At 48.6% G+C, this 22,500-nt stretch overlaps 4 non-coding genes across 4 annotated transcripts in view; all 4 read left to right on the top strand.

The window, feature by feature from the left end:
* The first annotated feature begins 7,653 nt into the window (after window positions 1-7,653).
* LOC122067078 lies at window positions 7,654-7,809 on the top strand. Its single transcript, XR_006136570.1, has one exon. It is a non-coding gene; the product is annotated as a 5.8S ribosomal RNA (ribosomal RNA).
* A 233-nt stretch (window positions 7,810-8,042) lies between these two features.
* Window positions 8,043-11,444, top strand: LOC122067079. Its single transcript, XR_006136571.1, has one exon. It is a non-coding gene; the product is annotated as a 28S ribosomal RNA (ribosomal RNA).
* Window positions 11,445-21,355: 9,911 nt separating this feature from the next.
* On the top strand, window positions 21,356-21,504 carry LOC122067082. Its single transcript, XR_006136573.1, has one exon. It is a non-coding gene; the product is annotated as a 5.8S ribosomal RNA (ribosomal RNA).
* A 233-nt stretch (window positions 21,505-21,737) lies between these two features.
* LOC122067080 overlaps window positions 21,738-22,500 on the top strand; it is a 3,406-nt gene continuing 2,643 nt past the window's right edge. The window contains exon 1 of the ribosomal RNA XR_006136572.1: window positions 21,738-22,500. This exon is cut by the window's right edge and continues 2,643 nt beyond it. This is a non-coding gene — a ribosomal RNA (28S ribosomal RNA).

Raw genomic sequence — 22,500 nt, 5'->3', positions numbered from 1 at the left:
TTACTTAGAAAGGTTTAAAGCCATGTCAACGTGCTCTTGAATGGCCCAAGTGTGTGCCTACGCATGCCCCCAAGTGTTGACTCCATGTGCCCATGTGTGCACATTGAATGGCCGCACAACACCTCAAGTGTTGACTGCATGTGTACATTGAATGGCCCAAGTGTTGCCTAATTGTGCCCATGCATGCCCACAACTGTTGCCTAAGTCTGCACCCAAATGTGCCTTTGCGTGCTTTTGAATGCCCCAAGTGTCGCCTTAAGTGCACCTATACGTGCCCCCAAGTGTTGAATAAGTTTGTCTACATGTGCACCCACGTGTAGCCCAAGTGTCGCCTAATTGTGCTCTTGAAGGCCTCAAATGTTGCCTAAGTGTGCTCTTGAATGCCGCAAGTGTGCATATATACGTTCCCATGACTATGCCTATGCGTGCCCCCCTAAGTGTACCTAAGTGCATTTGAAGGCAGTGCACAAGGCAGCAGTACCGCACACACGGCAGCATAAGGTGCATGCATGGTGGCAGGCTACCGTGCACTTGGCCGCAATCAAGACCTTACCGCTCGGACACTGTCGCGCGCACGGGAGCTAGCATGGCTGCGCTACCCCGCACAAGGTTACAGGCCAGCGTTCACGACTGTGGGCAAGGCTGCACTATCACGCTCATGGATGCTGGCATGGCTGCACATGTCACGTGCTTGATGGCAGGCTGTCTTGCACACAGCTGTACTATCGAGCGCGCATGTGGCTGGCATGACCTAATAAGGTGTAGGTAGCCGCTTGCGTGGCAGCAAGCAAGGCTGTACCGCATAGACATGGATGCTGGCTATCGTGCATGGGTGTAGGCATGGCTACACTACCGCATGGAAGGCAGCAGGCATGGCTACGGGCAAGGTTGCACTAGCGTGCACAAGGCTGCTGGCATCGAGGTAGGCTGCAGTGCACATGGATTCAAGCGTCGCTTCAATACCACACATATGGTTGCAATACCACACTTATGGTAAGACTCCACTATCGCGAGCATGGGTGCAGGCTACCGTGCACACATGGCTGGGGGCAAGGGTGCCTCACCACGCATAAGGTGGCAGGAAACAATGCACATTGCTGTGGGAAAGGGTGCACAACTACACGCAGGGTGGCAGGCACGACCGTACATGGCTGCGGGCAATGGTGCAGGTTGTGCGTGCTATTCTGCTGCCCGTGCCGCACTTCCACGCACATGGCTGCGACCACGGCTCCACATTCCTGCACAAGGTTATGTTCGTGGCCGTACATGTCGCGCGAAGGTTGCAGGCATGGCGCACATGACACACAAATGGCTGCATAGCCGCGCCCAAGGTTATGTTCCACGTCACACATGCCGTGAACTTGGCTGCACTAATGGCCGCAAGGTCCCAAGCATGGCTGCATAGCCGCGCCCAAGGTTATGTTCCACGTCACACATGCCGCACACTGCCCTCCAGGTTGCATGCATGGCTACATGTGCCACGTCCATCGCTGCCTTGCCGCGTGCTTGGTTTCGGGAGTTGCTAAACGTGCCGCTCATGAGGTTGTAGGCATGGCTGCACCGCCATGCGTAAGGTTGCGTTGCGTGGTCGCACATGCATCGTGCATGGCTGCACTACCGCTCGCAAGTTCGCTAGCATGGCCTCCCATGCGGCAATTAAGATGGGTGGCATGGCCGCACATGCCACGGGCATTTCAGCACATGGCGCGCACAAGGTTGCAGGCATTGCTGCACTTCCGTGCCCACATCAGCAGTCCTCTGTGCACATAACCGCATTCACATGGCTCACACATGGGTGCTGCCATGGTCCCCATGGCCCATGCAATAGAGGCTCCTTTACGGCGTTCGGCTGCACACGAGGCACCAACTACGGCACACGTCAAGGCCATGCCCGCACAACATAGTTTGGGTCTTTAAATCATGTTGTGTAAAACATCCCTTTAGGTTAGAAAATCCTTGATATTTGGCATTTGGCACTCAAAGTACAATCATTTTCACTTAAACCCTGCATTTCAATTTTTTTGGGTATTTTTCATAATGTTTCAATCATAAAATATTAAAAAATATCAAAATATGTTGGAATAGTCCAATATCTTTTCAGAACATTCTATTAACCTTTGGAAGACATCCAAAATTTGGTTTCTAGAAAAATACATTAAAATAAATTTTTCATAGTTTTTTGAATTTAATATGTTTTTTAATATTAAAAAATTAATAAATAAATAAATATTTATCAAAAAACTCTGATTTTTATATGAAAATAATCTTTGGAATTTTCCTTAATTTCATACCAAGTTTTATTTGATTTGGATATTTAAAGCTCAAAAAATAGTCCGGTAGATTTTTTGGGGGGGTAATTTCTCCTTCTAGAAAGGGGCAAAGAGCATAAGAGCTACCTTGAGGGAGGGGGTGCCACTCTCCCCCAGTGGTTTTCAAGGGACCGCACAGTGGGGCAGCAGACAATGAGCGGGCAAGGTCAGCAAACCCAAAAGACCTATGGCATGGGAAGAAAAGTGAAATGGCACGTCGGTTTCGATGAGTTGGCCCTTGGTGTGCGCCGAGGCCTGCCATTGCGTGCGGCTAGACGCACATGGCTGCTTACCTTGTGTGCCATGACCCCATAGCTACTGTCACATGTGCCAGTTGTGGCACAGCTGCCTAACGAAGGTGCACGTCCTTGCTAATGGTTTGCCCTTCTATCACACAACGCCGCCCCCTTTTGTCGCACAGCATTGCCTGCCACTGCTGGCTGCATATGGCTGCCTGCCATGTGTTGTCACACCCCCAATTCTTCTACCACATGTGCCCATCGATGCACAACATGCCCAACGAAGGCATGGCTTGTGAAAACATGTACATGGTGCGTCCGTCCCGACGGTCATCCCCTTTGCCTCACAGTTGCATGCCATTGTGTGCCGCTGGGCGTGCATGGCTGCCTGCCATGCCTCCACATCTTCTGCCTCATGCGTCTGTCACCGTATAGCTTGCCCAAGGGTGGCATGGCATATGCAAAACACTTGCACAGTATGTCAGTTTTGAAGATTTTACCCTTGGTGTGCGTTGCTCTTGCCACGGCGTGCTGCTTGGCCCTCATGGTTGCCTACTATATACCGCTATACCTGGACAGCTATTGCCTCCTGCGCTTGTAGCTTCAAAGATATCCCAACAAAGGCTTGGCATGTATGGGAAAACAAGTACATGGCTCGACTGTCCAGATGGTCAGCCCATCTGCTGCACACCAGTGCCTGCAACCGTGTGCTGTTGGGTGCACATGTCTCCCTACCTTCCGCTGCCATGCCCCCACAGTTGTTGTCACATGTGTCCGTAGCTGCACAGTATTTTCAAGAGAGGCATGGCATTTGAAAACAAGTAAATGGCCAATGCATCCCGATGTTCAGCCCCTCTGCTGCACATCGCTGCCTACCACCCTAGGCTATTGGGTGTGCAAGGGTTCCTGCCTTGTGCTGCCGTGCCCCCACAGCAAGACCCGTGTTACTCGTAGCTGCATGGCATGCCCAAGATAGGCCTGGCATGTGAATATCACCATCAAGGCACGTTGGTTCTGATGACTACCTTTGATGTGCGCTGTGGCCTGCCATGGCGTGCTGCTAGGCGTGCATGGCTCCCTGCATAGCTGCAACCACATACGCCAGTAGCCACACATCATGCCCAAGAGTTGCATGGCATGTGAAGGATAGCAACATGGCATGATGGTCTGGATGATTAGCCCCTTGTTTTGCACCTTGGCTGGCCAATGCGTGCTGGGGGGTTAGCATGGTTGCCTGCACACTGCACCTACACCCTAACCGTAGCCTACTTCCACTTTTGCTAGTTTTTGTACAACATGCCCAAGAGAGTCATGGCATGTGAAAAACGTGGAAAAGACGCGTTGGCCCTACGATTAATCCCATCTAGGCATCGTGGCAGTTTGACGTGCTTTGCTTCTAGCCATGTGCAGTTGTGCTAGTGCCACTTTTTGTGAGCGTGGCCATAGTCATGCATTTCCACCCCTCTTTGCTCTTTGGCTTGTCATCATATGTAGGTCATGGTGCAAGGGGTGGGCTACTGTCTACAATGACATGCCCAATGAATGGGTTTCATGGAATCATTGGTCAAGTCAATGTGCACAATAAATATTTGGTTGGTCCTTCCCCCCCATCCCATTGTTTTTTTTTTAAATTGCATTATCGTGGGTTATTTGATTGCAAGGGTTTTTTCATGGTCGGTTTTGTGGCCTATGCTATTTGGAGAAGTGCGTTTCCAAGTCATGCCTAGGAGTGGAGGTGTTTGCATGCCTTTTTATAGCTAGTGTTATAATACGACATTAACGTGGGTCTCTGGAGAATATAGGTTGCAAGCTTGCAGGTGGAGGCAGATCATGAGTCCCTCCCCCCTCCTTGCTTTTTGAAAAAATTTCCATTCTCGTGGGTATGTTGCTTGCAAGAGTTCTGTCATGCTCGGTTTTGTGGCCTTTGCTATTTAGAGGCATCCGTTTCTAAGTCATGCCTAGGTATGGAGGTGTTTGCATGCCTCCTGCCGCAAGTGTTATAATGCAACATTAATGTGGGTCTATGGAGAACATAGGTTTGCAAGCTTGTAGGTGGAGACAGATCACGAGTCCCTCCCCCTCCCTCCCCTTCTGTTTTTAAAAAGAAAATTGCATTCTCGTGGGTTTGTTGCTTGCAAGAGTTTTCTCCTACTCGGTTTTGTGGCCTTATGGTATTTGGAGAAATGCGTTTCTAAGTCGCACCTAGGTGTGGAGGTGTTTGCATGCCTCCTGCTGGAAGTGTTATAATACGACATTAATGTGGGTCACTGATGAACATAGGTTGCAAGCTTGCAAGTGGAGGCAAATCACTTGTCCCTTCCCCCTCCCCTTGTTCATTTAAAAAATTTGCATTGTCTTGGGTTTGTTGCTTGCGAGAGATTTCTCATACTTGGTGTTGTGGCCTTTGCTATTTGGCGAATCACGTTTCTAAGTCACGCCTAAGTGCAGAGGTGTTTGCATGTCTCCTCCCGCAAGTGTTATAATACGACATTAACGTGGGTCTCTGGAGAACGTAGGTTGCAAGCTTGTAGGTGGAGCTAGATCTTGAGTCCCTAGACCCTTGTTGATTGTTGAGATTTTCATGCATAGCGAGGCTATTGATTTTTTTTCCACCAAATCCCTATTATGTTGTAGTAGGTTTGGTGGTGGATTGTGTCGGTAGTGGACGCAATGCACATGAGTGGCTATTGTTTTTCTTGTGGTTGTGGGATCTTTGCTTGTGTATTGAACCACTATGCACAAATATCTCTATGGGTTGCAATATGCCAAAAGGGTCTTTGTCAAGAGCAAGAAAATGGTTCCTGTGTTGCTTACCTAGTTGGATGGAAAGATGCTGCCCCTTCACTCTCATTTCATCCCTCTTGCCTGCCCTTGTGGTGGTGTGAGGTGGCTTGGCATACGATGCATATGTCCACTTTCTTTGTGTCAGTGGTGTGCACTGTTTGTGCTCTAAGATGCGGGACATTTTGTGGGGCAAGTTGGATGTGTGTGTGTGTCCTCTTGAATCCTTTGGTTGCGACTCATTGCACAAGAATGATAGACCGCTATTAATGTATGGAGCAGCATCCGAAGGAAAGTTACCTAGTTGGTCCTGCCAGTAGTCATATGCTTGTCTCAAACATTAAACCATGCATGTGTAAGTATGAACTAATTCAGACTGTGAAACTACGAATGGCTCATTAAATTAGTTATAGTTTGTTTGATGGTATCTACTACTCGGATAAGTGTAGTAATTCTAGAGCTAGCAAGTGCACCGACCCCCGACTTTTGGAAGGGATGCATTTATTAGATAAAAGGTCGACGCGGGCTCTGCCCGTCGCTCTGATGATTCATGATAACTCGACGGATCGCATGGCCTTTGTGCCGATGACTCATCATTCAAATTTTTGCCCTATCAACTTTCGATAGTAGGATAGTGGCCCTACTATGGTGATGAAGGGTGACATTAAATTAGGGTTCGATTTCGGAGAGGGAGCCTGAGAAATAGCTACCACATCCAAGGAAGGCCGCAGGCGCACAAATTACCCAATCCTGACACGGGGAGGTAGTGATAATAAATAACAGTACCAGGCTCTTTGAGTCTGGTAATTGGAATGAGTACAATCTAAATCCCTTAACGAGGATCCATTGGAGGGCAACTCTGGTGCCAGTAGCCGCGGTAATTTAGCTCCAATAGCATATATTTAAGTTGTTGCAGTTAAAAAGCTTGTAGTTGGACTTTGGGATGGGTCGGTCGGTCTGCCTCACGGTGTGTATCGGTCATCTCGTCCCTTTTGTTGATGATGCACTCCTGGCCTTAATTGGCTAGGTCGTGCCTCCGACGCAGTTACTTTGAAGAAGTTAGAGTGCTCAAAGCAAGCCTACGCTTTGGATACATTAGCATAGGATAACATCATAGGATTTTGGTCCTATTGCTTTGGCCTTCAGGATCAGAGTAATGATTAACAGGGATAGTCGAGGGAATTCGTATTTCATTGTCAGAGGTGAATTTCTTGGATTTATGAAAGACGAACCACTATGAAAGCATTTGCCAAGGATGCTTTCATTAATCAAGAACGAAAGTTGGGGGCTCGAAGACGATCAGATACCGTCATAGTCTCAACCATAAATGATGCCAACCAGGGATCGACGGATGTTGCTTTGAGGACTCCGCCAGCACCTTATAAGAAATCAAATTTTTTGGGTTCCAGGGGGAGTATGGTCGCAAGCCTAAAACTTAAAGGAAGTAACGGAAGGGCACCACCAGGAGTGGAGCCTGCAGCTTAATTTGACTCAACACGAGGAAACTTACCAGGTCCAGACATAGTAAGGATTGACAGACTGCGAGATCTATCTTGATTCTATGGGTGGTGGTGCATGGTCGTTCTTAATTGGTGGAGCAATTTGTCTGGTTAATTCCGTCAACAAACAAGACCTCAGCCTGCTAACTAGCTATGTGGAGGTGACCCTCCACGGCTAGCTTCTTAGAGGGACTATGGCCGTTTAGGCCATGGAAGTTTGAGGCAATAATAGGTCTGTGATGCCCTTAGATGTTCTAGGCCGCACGCGTGCTACACTGATGTATTCAAAGAATCTATAGCCTTGGCCGACGGGCCCGGCTAATCTTTGAAAATTTCATTATGATGGGGATAGATCATTGCAATTGTTGGTCTTCAACGAGGAATTCCTAGTAAGTAGAAGTCATCAGCTCACGTTGACTATGTCCGTGCCCTTTGTACACACCGCCTGTCGCTCCTACTGATTGAATGGTCCAGTGAAGTGTTCAGATCATGGTGATGTGGGTGGTTCACCACTGAACCTTATCATTTAGAGGAAGGAGAAGTCGTAACAAGGTTTTCGTAGGGCAACCTATGGAAGGATCATTATCGATACCTGCCCAGCGAGGCCCATGAACATGTTGCGTTACGCGATCAAGGTAGGGTATGGGTGCATGAGCTCCTTCCTTCCCGACCCTTGTAAAAGGTCGACCTGCAATCCTTCGTAGCATTCGACCCAAACACAACCACCGACGCAATCGGTGCTAAGGAACTCACAATGGAAAGGACATGACATCATTGTGCCTTTGGTGTGGTGTGGCCATTCTAGATCCGAATCTTTATCTTAACGACTCTCGAAAATGGATATCTCAGCTTTTGCATCGATGAAGAACGTAGCGAAATGCGATACATGGTGTGAATTGCAGAATCCCACGAACCATCGAGTCTTTGAACGAAAGTTAAGCCCTAGGCCATCGGGCTAAGGGCACGCCTGCTTGGGCATCATGCATCATGTTACCCCACCTCCTTTTCCCCTTGTGGTGGTGGTGCAAAGCAAAGATTGGCCCCTCGTGTCTCTATTCTAGGTGCGATTGGCCCAAAGTCAAGGGCCCCTTGTGTGGTAAGCATCATGATGAGTGGTGGTTCGAGCCACTTTGCCATTGTTCGGAAATCATGTGCATGTTCTGCGCCCATTGGGCTCTGGTGACCCTGATTGCCATTCGATGGCATTTTGACTGTGACCCCAGGTCAGGTGGGGCTACCCGCTAAGTTTAAGCATATCAATAAGTAGAGGAGAAGAAACTTACGAGGATTCCCTTAGTAACGGCGAGCGAACCGGGAAGAGCCCAGCTTGGGAATCGGGCAGCTTTGTCGTTTGAATTGTAGTCTGTAGAAGAGTCCTCAGTGGCGGACCCAGCCCAAGTCCCTTAGAAGGGGCCACCGGAGAGGGTGAGAGCCCCATCATGCCCGGACCCTGTCGCACCATGAGGCGCTGTCGGTGAGTTGGGTTGTTTGGGAATACAGCCCCAATTGGGTGGTAAATTCCGTCCAAGGCTAAATATGGGCAAGAGATCGATAGCGAACAAGTACCATGAGGAAAATATGAAATGGACTTTGAAAAGAGAGTCAAAGAGTGCATGAAATTGTTGAGAGGGAAGCGGATGGATGTTGGCTATGCGTCTCGGTCAGATACGAAATGGTTAATAGACGGTGCTCCTCGACTCGGGATGTGGACCGATGTGGATTACGGTGGTGTCCCAAGCCCGGGATGTCGCATTATGCCTGAAGAGATGTCATCACCACAATCGTGGTACGCAATGTGCACCTCGATTGTATGCCTAGTGGCAACTATATGCTTCGGGCTTCGGCCTGTCGGGCTCCCCATTCGACCCATCTTGAAACACGGGCCAAGGAGTCTGACATGTGTGCAAGTCAACGGGCGAGTAAAACCCATAAGGCATAAGGAAGCTGACTGGTGGGATCCCCTTGTGGGTTGCACCACCGACCGACCTTGATCTTCTGTGAAGGGTTTGAGTGAGAGCATACCTATCTGGACCTGAAAGATGGTGAACTATACCTGAGTGGGGCGAAGCCAGAGGGAACTCTAGTGGAGGCCCACAATGATACTGACGTGCAAATTGTTCTTCTAACTTGGGTATAGGGGCGAAAGACTAATCAAACCGTCAAGTAGTTGGTTCCCTCCGACGTTTCCCTCAGGATAGCTGGAGCCCGTGGGCAAATTCAATCGGGTAAAGCCAACGATTAGCGGCATCGGGGGCACAAAGCCCTCAACCTATTCTCAAACTTTAAATAGGTAGGACGGCGTGGTTGCTTCGTCGAGCCGTTCCATAGAATCGAGAGCTCCAAGTGGGCCATTTTTGGTAAGTAGAACTGGTGATGTGGGATGAACCGAAAGCTGGGTTATAGTGCCGAATTGCACACTAACTTAGAACCCACAAAGGGTATTGGTCGATTAAGATAGTAGGATGGTGGTTATGGAAGTCAAAATCCGCTAAGGAGTGTGTAACAACTCACCTGCCGAATCAACTAGCCACAAAAATGGATGGCGCTGAAGCGCGCAACCTATACCCAGTCGTCAGGGAAACTGCCATGACCCAATGAGTAGGAAGGCACGGCGGTCATCGTAAAATCTAGGGCGTGAGCCCCGGTGGAGTGGCCATCGGTGCAGATCTTGGTGGTAGTAGCAATTATTCAAATAAAAACTTTGAAGGCCGAAGAGGGGAAAGGTTCCATGTGAACAGCACTTGCACATGGGTTAGTCTATCCTAAAGGATGGGGGAAGCGCCTCAGAGAGTGTGTATGCATTCGTGCTCCGAAAGGGAATCGGGTTAAAATTCTTGAATTGGGACGCGGAGGTTGACAGCAACGTTAGGAAGTCCAGAGATGTCGGCGGGGGCCTCGGGAAGAGTTATCTTTTCTGTTTAATAGCTTGCCCACCCTGGAAATGGCTCAACCGGAGGTAGGGTCTAGCAGCTGGAAGAGCACCGCACGTTGAGTGGTGTCCGGTGTGCCCCTGGCAGCCCTTGAAAATCTAGAGGACCGAGTGCCGACCATGCCCTATCGTATTCATAATCGTATCAAGTCTCCAAGGTGAACAGCCTCTGGTCGATGGACCAATGTAGGCAAGGGATGTCGATAAAATGGATCCATAACCTCGGGAAAAGGATTTGCTCTAAGGGCTGGGCACGGGGGTCCCAGTCCCGAACCCATCGGCTATCAGTGGACTGGTCGAGCTGCTTTTGAGGCAAGAGTAGGTCACCGTGTGCCGGTCGGGGGTCAGACTAGGAACGGCCCCCTCAAGGGCCTTCCTTGAGTGTCGAATAGTAGACTCAGAACTGGTACGGACAAGAGGAATCTAACTATTTAATTAAAAAAAGCATTACGATGGTCCCTACGGATGCTCACGCAATGTGATTTCTACCCAGTGCTCTGAATGTCAAAGTGAAGAAATTCAACCAAACGCGGGTAAACGGCGGGAGTAACTATGACTCCCTTAAGGTAACCAAATGCCTCATCATCTAATTAGTGATGTGCATGAATGGATTAATGAGATTCCCACTGTCCCTGTCTACTATCTAGCGAAACCACAGCCAAGGGAACGGGCTTGGAAGAATCAGTGGGGAAAGAAGACCCTGTTGAGCTTGACTCTAGTCCGACTTTGTGAAATGACTTGAGAGGTGTAGGATAAGTGGGAGATGGAAACGACGCAAGTGAAATACCACTACTTTTAACGTTATTTTACTTACTCCGTGAGTCAGAGGCGGGGCTCTGCCTCTCCTTTTGGACCCAAGGCCTGCCTTGGTGGGGCAATCCAGGCGGAGGACATTGTCAGGTGGGGAGTTGGGCTAGGGTGGCACATCTATTAAAATATAACGTAGGTGTCCTAGGATAAGCTCAACGAGAATAGAAATCTCATAGGGAACAAAAGGGTAAAAGCTCGTTTGATTCTGATTTCTAGTATGAATATGAACTGTGAAAGTGTGGCCTATCGATCCTTTAGACCTTCGGAATTTGAAGCTAGAGGTGTCAGAAAAGTTACCACAGGGATAACTGGCTTGTGGCAGCCAAGCATTCATAGCGACGTTGCTTTTTTATCCTTCGATGTCGGCTCTTCCTATCATTGCGAAGCAGAATTCGCCAAGTGTTGGATTGTTCACCCACCAATAGGGAACGTGAGCTGGGTTTAGACCATCGTGAGACATGTTAGTTTTACCCTACTGATGACAGTGTCACGATAGTAATTAACCTAGTACAAGAGGAACAATTGATTCAAACAATTGGTCATCGCGCTTGGTTGAAAAGCCAGTGGCGCAAAGCTGCTATGTGGCAGATTATGATTGAACGCCTCTAAGTCAGAATCCAGGCTAAAGAAGTGATGCCTATGTCTACCGCCCATTTGCCGACCCATAATAGGGGCCCTCCGACCCCTTGAGGCACGTGTTGTTGGCCAAGCACCCATAGTGGACGTGTTATGTGGGCTGCCTTGAAGCGTAATTCTTGTCGGGTGATGGGTAGAATCCTTTGCCGATGACTTAAATACACGACAGGGTATTGTAAGTTGCAGAGTGGCCTTGCTACCACGATCCACTCAAATTCAGTCCCGTTTCGCATCGATTCATCCCCCTGTCTTTTTCCCCTTTTCTTTCCCCCCAAATATTTCTAATTCTACCCCCACACCCTCTAGAGGCTAGGATTGTCCACGCGGGGCCCTAGGTATGCCCCTAAGTGTTAACTGCCCCAACGGTTGCCTGAGTATGGTCATGTGTGTTGCCCAAGTGAAGTGTGCCTATGCGTGCACATTGAGTGCCACTAAGTGTACACATTGTCACGACCTGCCCAACATAGGCCCATGGACTTAGGCCATTGGGCTAAGTAAGGTCCAAGTTCTAGAGTTTTCTACAAAGGTGTAGTAACTCTAGATAATTTTATTGTAGATATTTCTAAAAGATATTTATAGGAGATATTTTGGGAGAGATTTCTAGAGTTCTCCACTAAGGAGGTGGGAAGTTTCTAGTTTCCTCCTCAACTGTTGGATGGAGGACGTTTGTAAATATCTTAGCCATCCATTATAACTTGGGGTGCCTATAAATAGGTGTTACCTCATTTGGCAGACACTCACCAAGGACCAACCAAGAGTGTTCAACCGAGCAAGTGAGTTCTCAAGCCTTGTACTCATGAGCTCTCTAGTGCAATACAAGTTCATTCTTCTCAAACTCACTCTTGTGTTCACTTCTTCTTTTCTCAAGTCCCTTAAGGAGGGTGGTTTGGCCGACTTAGTGGTAGTGGGAGTGCTAAGAGCCAGTATGGTCTCTTAGAAAGGTTTAAGGCGGTGACAGTTGTGGTATCAGAGCTTCGGTTGCGAGGGAGGCAAGCTTGTGGGATAGGAGACAGGCGAGCTAAAACTATGGAATAGAGACCAACACCTACACAAGTAGGCAAAGAAGGAGCGAAGGCAAGTCCGTCGACTTTGGCGTCGCTATGGGGCCTCGCATAGCTCGAGGGGAGCAAGTATTGGCCGAGGCAAAGTGATGTCTGAATGTTGCAGAGCAAAGTGGGGAGGAGCTTGATGGCCAGATGGGAGAGCTCAAGGGGTCCCTACAAGGTGCTCTTAACACCATAGTAAGTAACCAAGAGGAGATGGTTGTCACCTTCAAGGCTCAAGTATGCAAAGGAGTTGGATAAGGTGGAAGCTCGTATTGGAGAAGAAGTATGGGAAGAGTAGGAGGACAACGGCGAGGGAAGCCACTACCTCTCATGACATGTCTAAAGATGAGGCACTAAGGCACAAGCGTGATAAGAGGAATCGGTTCAAGCCTAGAGACAAGTGATTCCAATATGATGAGCTAAATTGGGTTAGGGAATGCCCCAGGAGGAAAGCTCTTAGTGCCCTATTGGAGGAAGAGGGCCAAAAGGAAGAGCCACCTTGCATAGGGTTCCCAATGCAACGTGGTGCCACCAGGGCCGAGATAAGGGTCAAGGCCCTTAAATCTCAAAAGGGGTTGATGTGTGCAAAAGTGTGCATCAATGGGAAGCCCACACAGGTGAAGGTAGATACAGGGGCCACACACAACCTTGCCTTGACGGAGGAGGGAAAGGAACTAGGGCCAAGGGCGTCCTAAGGCTATCAACCCCAAAGAATGCCCCATACATAATGTTGCTCAAGGGGTCGAGATGAACCTTGGGACTAAAGGAGTTCGCCAACACCATCCAGGGGCTAGATGCTTACTTGCCTTTGGACGAGAGGGCAAGATAAGAAGAATTTAGGAGCAAGCCATCCATGCCAAGAAAAGGAAGATACAAACGAGAGAATAAAGACAACTAGAAGACGTTGTAGGAGGCTCAAGTTATGTGACTACAATAAGAACCCCAATACGCATTACTCCTTGCGAGAGGGAGGCTAATTTGATCACTGATCCAATCATCCAGAGACACAAACTATCTCCTTATATGGAGTATTTAGTCAAGTGGAAGGGGTGACGAGAGAGCGAGACGAGATGGGAGATAACTGGCATGATGAGACGGCTCGTGAATAAAAGTACCATAAGGAGGTTGCGACGAGGGCGTCTTAGATTTAGGTGGGGGAGAGTGTCATGACTTGCCCAATATAGGCCCACGGGCCTAGCTCACTAAGCCCATGGACTTAGGCCATTGGGCTAAGTAAGGTCCAAGTTCTAGAGTTTTCTACAAAGGTGTAGTAACAATAGATATTTTATTGTAGATATTTGTAGAAGATATTCATAGGAGATATTTTGGGAGAAATTTAGAGAGCTCCGCTAAGGAGGTGGGAAGCTTCTAGTTTCCTCCCCAACCGTTGGATGGAGGACATTTGTAAATATCTTAGCCATCCATTGTAACTTCGGGTAGGTGTTGCCTCATTTGGCAAAAGCACTCAGCAAGGACAAACCAAGAGTGGTCAACCAAGGAAGTGAGTTCTCAAGCCTTGTACACAAGAGTTCTCTAGTGCAATACAAGTTCATTCTTCTCAAAATCACTCTTGTGTTCACTTCTTCTCTTCCCAAGTCCATTAAGGAGCGTGGTTAGGATGACTTAGTTCTAGTGGAAGTGCTAAGTGCCAACGCGGTTGCTTAGAAAAGTCTAAAGCATGACAACGTGCTCTTGAATGGTCCAAGTGTGTACCTACGTGTGCCCCCAAGTGTTGACTACATATGCCCATGTGTGCACATTAAATGGCCGCACAACACCCCAAGTGTTGACTACATGTGCACATTGAATGGCCCAAGTGTTGCCTAACTATGCCCATGCATGCCGACAACTGTTGCCTAAGTCTGCACCCAAGTGTGCCTGTGCGTGCTCTTGAATGCCCCAAGTGTTGCCTTAAGTGTGCCTATACGTGCCCCCAAGTGTTGAATAAGTGTGTCTACGCGTGCACCCAAGTGTAGCCCAAGTGTACCTAATTGTGCTCTTGAATGCCCCAAATGTTGCCTAAGTGTGCTCTTGAATGCCGCAAGTGTGCACATATACATGCCCATGACTATGCCTACGCATACCCCCCTAAGTGTGCCTAAGTGCATATGAAGGTAGTGCAAGAGGCAGTAGTACCGCACGCACGGCCGGGCAAGGTGCATGCATGGTGGCAGCCTACAGCGCACTTGGCCGCAATTAAGGCCTTACCGTATGGACGCTGTCCCATGCATGGGTTCAAGCATGTCTGCGCTACCCCGCACAAGGTTGCAGGCCAGCGCGTGCACGACCACGGGGAACGCTACACTACCGAGAGCGTATGTGGCTGGCATTGCCTAACAAGGTGCAGGCTGCCGTTTGCATGGCAGCAAGCAAGGCTGTACCACACGGACATGGATGCTGGCTATCATGCATGGGTACAGGCATGGCTGCACTACCACGCGGAAGGTAGTTGGCATGGCCGCACAAGGTGTAGGCATCGTTGCGGGCAAGGTTGCACTAGCGCGCGCAGGGCTACTAGCGTCGAGGCAGGCTTTCGTGCACATGGATGCAGGCGTGGCTGCAATACCGCACATATGGTCGCATGCCACCTTGCACACGGCTGAGGGTAAGGCTCCACTATCACGAGCATGGGTACAGGCTACCGCGCGCACATGGCAGGGGGAAAGAGTGCACCACCACGCGTAAGGTGGCAGGCAACAACGCACATTGCTGCGGGAAAGGGTGCACAACTGAACGCAAGGTGGAAGGCACGGCCGCACATGGCTACGGGCAATGGTGCAGGCTGCGGGCATTGGGCTGCTGCCCGTGCCATACTTCCGCGCACATGGCTACGACCACGGCTACACATGCCCTGCACAAAGTTGCGCGCGTGGTTGCACATTACATGTGAAAGGTTGCAGGCATGGTGCACATGACATGTAGATGGCTGCATAGCCACGCCCAAGGTTATGTTCCACGCCGAACATGTCGCGCTTTTGGTTGCACTAACGAGCATAAGGTTTCGGGCGTGGCCGCACATGCCACGCCCCTGGCCACCCTACCACTCACAAGGTTGCATGCATTTTTACACACCGCCCTCCAGGTTGCATGTATGGCTGCATGTGCCACGCCCATCGCTGCCTTGCCGCGTGCTTGGTTTCAGGAGTTACTGGACGTACTGCGCACGAGGTTACAGGCATGACTGCACCGCCGTGTGTAAGGTTGTGTTACGTGGTCGCACTGCATCGTGTATGGCTGTACTACCACGCATAAGTTCGCTGGCATGGCCTCCCATGCGGCGATCATGATGGCTAGCATGGCCGCACATGCGATGGGCATTTCAGCACATGGCGCGCGCAAGGTTGCAGGCATTGTTGCACCTTTGTGCCCACGTCTGCAGTCCACCGTGAACATAGCCGCATACACATGGCTCACATATGGGTGTTGCCGTGGTCCCCATGGCCCATGCAACAGAGGCTCCTTTGTGACCTTCGGCTTCACATGAGGCACCGACTACTATATACGTTAAGGCCATGCCCGCACAACATAGTTTGGGTCTTCAAATTATGTTGTGCAAAACATCCCTTTGGGTTAGAAAAGCCTTGCAATTGGCTATTTGGCACTCAAAGTACAATCATTTTCACTTAAACCCCGCATTTCTACTTTTTTGGGTATTTTTTGTAATGTTTCAATCATACAATATTAAAAAATATCAAAATATGTTGTGGTCCAATATCTTTTCAGAACATTCTATCAACCTTGGGAAGACATCCAAAATTTAGTTTTCAGAAAAATACATTAAAATGATTTTTTTTATTATTTTTTGAATTTAATATGTTTTTTAATATTAAAAAATTAATAAAAAAATAAATGTTTGTCAAAAAACTATGATTTTTATTTGAAAATAATCGTTGGCAAACCCAAAAGACCTATGGCATGGGAAAAAAAGTGAAATAGCACATCGGTTTTGATGAGTTGGCCCTTGGTGTGCACCGAGGCCTGCCACTATGTGCGGTTGGACCCGCATGGCTACCTGCCTTGCGTGCCATGACCCCACAGCTGCTATCACGTGTGCCAGTTATGGTACAACATGCCCAATGAAGGTGCACATCCTTGCTAATGATCAGTCCTTTTGTCGCACAATGCCGCCCCCTTTTGCCGCACAGCGTTGCCTACCACTGTGGGCTGTTGGGCACACATGGCTGCTTGCCATGCACTATCATACCCCCACTTCTACTGCCATATGTGCTCGTCGATGCACAGTATGCCCAATGAAGGCATGGCATGTGAAAATATGTACATAGCATCCGTCCCGACGGTCATCCCCTCTGCCGCACACAATTGCCTGCCATTGTGTGCTGCTGGGCGTGCATGGCTGCCTACGTTGTGCTGTTGTGCCTCCACATCTTTCACCACATAAGTCTGTCACCGTATAGCATGCCCAAGAGTGCCATGGCATGTGCAAAACACCTACACGGTATGTCTGTTTCGAAGATTTGGCCCTTGGTTTGCATTGCGCCTGCCACGACGTGCTGCTTGGCCCTCATGGTTGCCTATTATATACCACTATGCCTCGACAGCTATTGCCTCCTGTGCTCATAGCTACAAAGAAAGCCCAATAAAGGCTTGGCATGTATGTGAAAACAAGTACATGGCACGTCTGTCCAGATCGTCAGCCCATCTGTCGCACACCACTGCCTGCAACGGTGTGCTGCTGGGTGCGTATAGCTCCCTACCTTCTTCTGCCATGCCCCCACAATTGCTGTCACATGTGTCTATAGCTGCATAGAATTTTCAAAAGAGGTATGGCATTTGAAACCAAGTAAATGGCCAATGCATCCCGATGTTCAGCCCCTCTGCCGCACACCGCTACCTGCCACCTTGGGTTGTTGGGTGCACAAGGGTTCCTGCCTTATGCTGCTGTGCTCGCACAACAAAACCTGTGTTGCCCGTAGCCGCATGGCATGCCCAAGATAGGCCTGGGCACCCATAGCGTTCCGATAACTGCCTTTAATGTGCGTTGTGGCCTACCATAGCATGCTGCTAGGCGTGCATGGCTCCCTGTATAGCTGCTGCCACATATGCCGGTAGCCACACAGCATGCCCAAGAGTTGCATGGAATGTGAAGGATAGCAACATGGCATGATGGTCCGGATGATTAGCCCCTTGTTTTCCACCTAGGCCGACCAATGCGTGCTGGTGGGCTAGCATGGCTGCCTGCACACAGCACCTACACCCTCACCGTAGCCGACTGCCACTTTTGCTAGTTTTTGTATAGCATGCCCAAGAGAGTCATGGCATGTGAAAAACATGGAAATGAGATGTTGGCCCCAACGATTAATCCCATCTAGGCACCGTGGCAGTTTAACGTGCTTTGCTTCCTGCCATGTGCAGTTGGGCTATTGCCACTTTTTACGAGTGTGGCCGTAGTCACGCATTTCCACCCCTCTTTGCTCTTTGGCTTATCATCATATATAGGTCATGGTGCAAGGGGTGGGTTGTTGTCTACATTGACATGCCTAATGAATGGGTTTAATGGAATCATTGGTCAAGTCAATGTGCACAATAAATATTTGGTTGGTCCCTCCCACCCATCCCATTATTTTTTTTTTTAAATTGCATTATCGTGGGTTATTTGCTTGCAAGGGTTTTTTCATGGTCGGTTTTGTGGCCTATGCTATTTGGAGAAGTTCGTTTCTAAGTCGTGCCTTGGTGTGGAGGTGTTTGATGCCTTTTTACGGCCAGTCTTATAATACGACATTAACGTGGGTCTCTGGAGAATATAGGTTGCAAACTTGCAGGTGGAGATAGATCATGAGTCCCTCCCCCCCCCTTGCTTTTTAAAAAAATTTCCATTCTCATGGGTATGTTGCTTACAAGAGTTCTGTCATGCTCGATTTTGTGGCCTTTGCTATTTGGAGGAATGCGTTTCCAAGTCGCGCCTAAGTGCGGAGGTGTTTGCATGCCTCCTACCGCAAGTGTTATAATGCGACATTAAGTGGGTCTCTGGATAACATAGGTTTGCAAGCTTGTAGGTAGAGATAGATCACGAGTCCCTCCTCCTCTCCCCCCTTTTGTTTTTAAAAAGAAATTGCATTCTCGTGGGTTTGTTGCTTGTAAGAGTTTTCCAATGCTCAGTTTTGTGGCCTTATGGTATTTGGAGAAATACATTTCTAAGTCATGCCTAGGTGCGGAGATGTTTGCATGCCTCCTGCCGAAAGCGTTATAATACAATATTAACGTGGGTCTCTGATGAAACATAGGTTGCAAGCTTGCAAGTGGAGACAAATCACATATCCCTTCCCCCCTACCCTTGTTCTTTTAAAAAATTTACATTATCGTGGGTTTGTTGCTTACGAGAGCTTTCTCATACTCAGTCCTATGGCCTTTGCTATTTGTCGAATTGCGTTTCTAAGTAGCGCCTAGGTGTGGAGGTGTTTGCATGTCTCCTGCCGCAAGTGTTATAATATGACATCAATATGGGTCTCTGGAGAACGTAGGTTGCAAGCTTGTAGGTGGAGATAGATCTCGAGTCACTCGACCCTTGTTGATTGTTGAGATTTTCGTGCTTAGCGGGGCTATTGATTTTTCTTCTACAAAATCCTTATTACATTGTAGTAGGTTTGGTGGTGGATTGTGTCGGTAGTGGATGCAATGCACGTGAGTGGCTATTTTTTTTCTTATGGTTGTGGGCTCTTTGCTTGTGTATTGAACCACTATGCACAGATTCCTCTATGGGTTGCGATGGGCCAAAAGTGTCTTTGTCAAGAGCATGAAAATGGTTCCTGTGTTGCTTACCTAGTTGGATGGAAAGATGCTACCCCTTCACTCTCATTTCATCCCTCTTGCCTGCCCTTGTGGTTGGTGTGAGGTGGCTTGGCATACGATGCATATGTCCACTTTCTTTGTGTCAGTGGTGCATGTGCACTGTTTGTGCTTTAGGATATGGGATATTTTAGGGGGCAAGTTGGATGTGTGTGTGTGTCCTCTTGAATCCTTTGGTTGTGACTCATTGCACAAGAACGATAGACCGTCATTAATGAATGGAGTAGCATCACCCAATGCACAATTGGGGATGTGGTTCATGCAGTGCTTTGGCATCGAGAAGGAGAGTTATCTAGTTGATCCTGCCAGTAGTCATATGTTTGTTTCAAAGATTAAGCCATGCATGTGTAAGTATGAACTAATTCAGACTGTGAAACTGCTAATGGCTCATTAAAACAGTTATAGTTTGTTTGATGGTATCTGCTACTCGGATAACCGTAATAATTCTAGAGCTAATACGTGCATCGAACCCCAAATTTTGGAAGGGATGCATTTATTAGATAAAAGGTCAATGCGGGCTCCGCCCGTTGCCCTGATGATTCATGATAACTCAACGGATCACATGGCCTTTGTGCCGATGATGCATCATTCAAATTTCTGCCCTATCAACATTCGATGGTAGGATAGTGGCCAACTATGGTGGTGATGGGTGACGGATAATTAGGGTTCGATTCCGGAGAGGGAGCATAAGAAACGGCTACCACATCCAAGGAAGGCAGCAGGCACACAAATTACCCAATCCTGACATGGGGAGGTAGTGACAATAAATAACAATACCGGGCCCTTTGAATCTGGTAACTGGAATGAGTACAATCTAAATCCCTTAACGAGGATCCATTGGAGGGTAAGTCTTATGCCAGCAGTCACGGTAATTCCAGCTCCAATAGCGTATATTTAAGTTGTTGCAGTTAAAAAGCTTATAGTTGGACTTTGGGATGGGTCGATCGGTTCACCTCACGGTGTGTACCGGTCATGTTGTCCTTTCTGTCAGTGATGCACTCCTGGCCTTAATTGGCTGGGTCATGCCTTCGATGCCGTTACTTTGAAGAAATTTGAGTACTCAAAGCAAACCAACACTCTGGATACATTAACAAGGGATAACATCATAGGATTGCGGTCCTATTGCGTTGGCCTTCAAGATTGGAGTAATGATTAACAGGGATAGTCGAGGGCATTCATATTTCATAGTCAGAGGTGAAATTCTTGGATTTATAAAAGACGAACCACTGCAAAAGCATTTGCCAAGGATGTTTTCATTAATCAAGAACAAAAGTTGGGGGCATGAAGACGATTAGATACCATCCTAGTCTCAACCATAAACGATGCCGACTAAGGATGAGAAATCAAAGTTTTTGGGTTCCGGGGGGAGTATGGTCGCAAAGCTAAAACTTAAAGGAATTAATAGAAGGGCACCACCAGGAGTGGAGCCTGCCGCTTAATTTGACTCAACATGGGTAAACTTACTAGGTCCAGGCATAGTAAGGATTGATAGACTGAGAGCTTTTTCTTGATTCTATGGGTGGTGGTGCATGGCCGTTCTTAGTTGGTAGAGCGATTTGCTTGGTTAATTCCATTAACGAACGAGACCTCAACCTGCTAACTAGCTATGTGGAGGTGACCCCTCCATGGCCAGCTGCTTAGAGGGACTATGGCAGTTTAGGCCATAGAAGTTTGAGGCAATAATAGGTCTGTGATGCCCTTAGATGTTCTGGGCCACACACGTGCTACACTGATGTATTCAACGAGTCTGTAGCCTTGGCTGATGGGCCCGGGTAATCTTTAAAAATTTCATCGTGATGGTAATAGATCGTTGCAATTGTTGGTCATCAACGAGGAATTCTTAGTAAGCGGGAGTCATCAACTCACGTTGACTATGTCCCTGCCCTTTATACACACTGCCCATTGCTCCTACCGATTGAATGGTCTAGTGAAGTGTTTGGATCATGGCGACGTGGGTGGTTCTCCGCCGTTGACATCCCAAGAAGTCCACTAAACCTTATCATTTAGAGGAAGGAGAACTCGTAACAAGGATTTTGTAGGTGAACCTGCAGAAGGATCATTGTCGATACCTGCTCAGCGAAACCCATAAACATGTTGCATTGCGCGATCATGGTAGGGCGTGGGAGTGTGAGCTCCTTCCTTCTTGACCCTTGTAAAAGATTAGCGTGCGATCCTTCGTAGCATTCGACCTAAACACAACCACCAGCGCAGTCGGTGCCAAGGAACTCGTAACGGAAAGGACATGACATCATTGTGCCTTTGGTGTGGTGTGGTCATCCTAGATCCGAATCTTTATCTTAACGACTCTCGACAATGGATATCTCAGCCCTGGCATCGATGAAGAACGTAGAGAAATATAATACTTTGTGTGAATTGTAGAATCCCGTGAACCATCGAGTCTTTGAAAGCAAGTTACGCCCTTGGCCATCGGGCACGCCTGCCTGGGCGTCACGTGTCATTTTGCCCCACCTCCTTTGCCCCTTGTGGTGGTGGTGTGGAGTGAAGATTGGCCCCCCGTGGCTCTGTTCGAGGTGCGGTTGGCCCAAAGTAAAGGGCCCTTTGTGTGGCAAGTGTCACGATGAGTGGTGGGTCGTGCCACTTTGCCATTATTCAGACATCGTGTGCGTGTTCTACTTCCATTAGGCTCTGGTGACCCTGATTGCCATTAGATAGCATTTTGACTGCAACCCCAGGTCAGGTGGGGCTACCCGCTGAGTTTAAGCATATCAATAAGCGGAGGACAAGAAACTTACGAGGATTCCCTTAATAACGGTGACCAAACCGGGAAGAGCCCAATTTGAGAATCGGGCGGCTTTGTCGTTTGAATTGTAGTCTGTAGAATCGTCCTCAGTGGTGGACTGGGCCCGATGTCCCCTGGAAGGGGGCATCGGAGAGGGTGAGATCCCCGTCATGTTCGGACCCTGTCGCACCACAAGGCACTGTCGACGAGTCGAGTTGTTTGGGAATGTAGCCCCAATTGGGCAGTAAATTCCGTCCAAAGCTAGATATGGGTGAGAGACCGATAGAAAAGAAGTACCGTGAGGGAAAGATGAAAAGGACTTTGAAAAGAGAGTCAAAGAGTGCTTGAAATTATCGGGAGGGAAGCAGATGGGGGCCGACGATGCATCTCGATAGGATGCTGAACGGTTAATAGTTAGTCCACCGCTCGACTCAGGGTGTGGACCGATGCGGATTGCGGCGGCATCCCAAGCCCAGGTTGTCACGTTATTCCTGAGGAGATGTCGTCACCACGATCGTGGTTGGCAGCATGCGCCTCGATGGCATGCCTATTGGCAACTACATGCTCTGGGCATCGGCCTATCGGGCTCCCCATTCGACTCGTCTTGAAACACGGACCAATGAGTTTGACATTTGTGCGAGTCAATGGGCGAGTAAAACCCGTAAGGTGTAAGGAAGCTGATTGGTGGGATCCCCTTGTGGGTTGCA

The sequence above is a fragment of the Macadamia integrifolia genome, unplaced genomic scaffold (assembly GCF_013358625.1).
Source record: "Macadamia integrifolia cultivar HAES 741 unplaced genomic scaffold, SCU_Mint_v3 scaffold2696, whole genome shotgun sequence".
Classification (NCBI taxonomy): Eukaryota; Viridiplantae; Streptophyta; class Magnoliopsida; order Proteales; family Proteaceae; genus Macadamia; species Macadamia integrifolia.
Note: the sequence above shows the minus strand (reverse complement) of the source record. Positions and strands in the feature narration are given on the sequence as shown.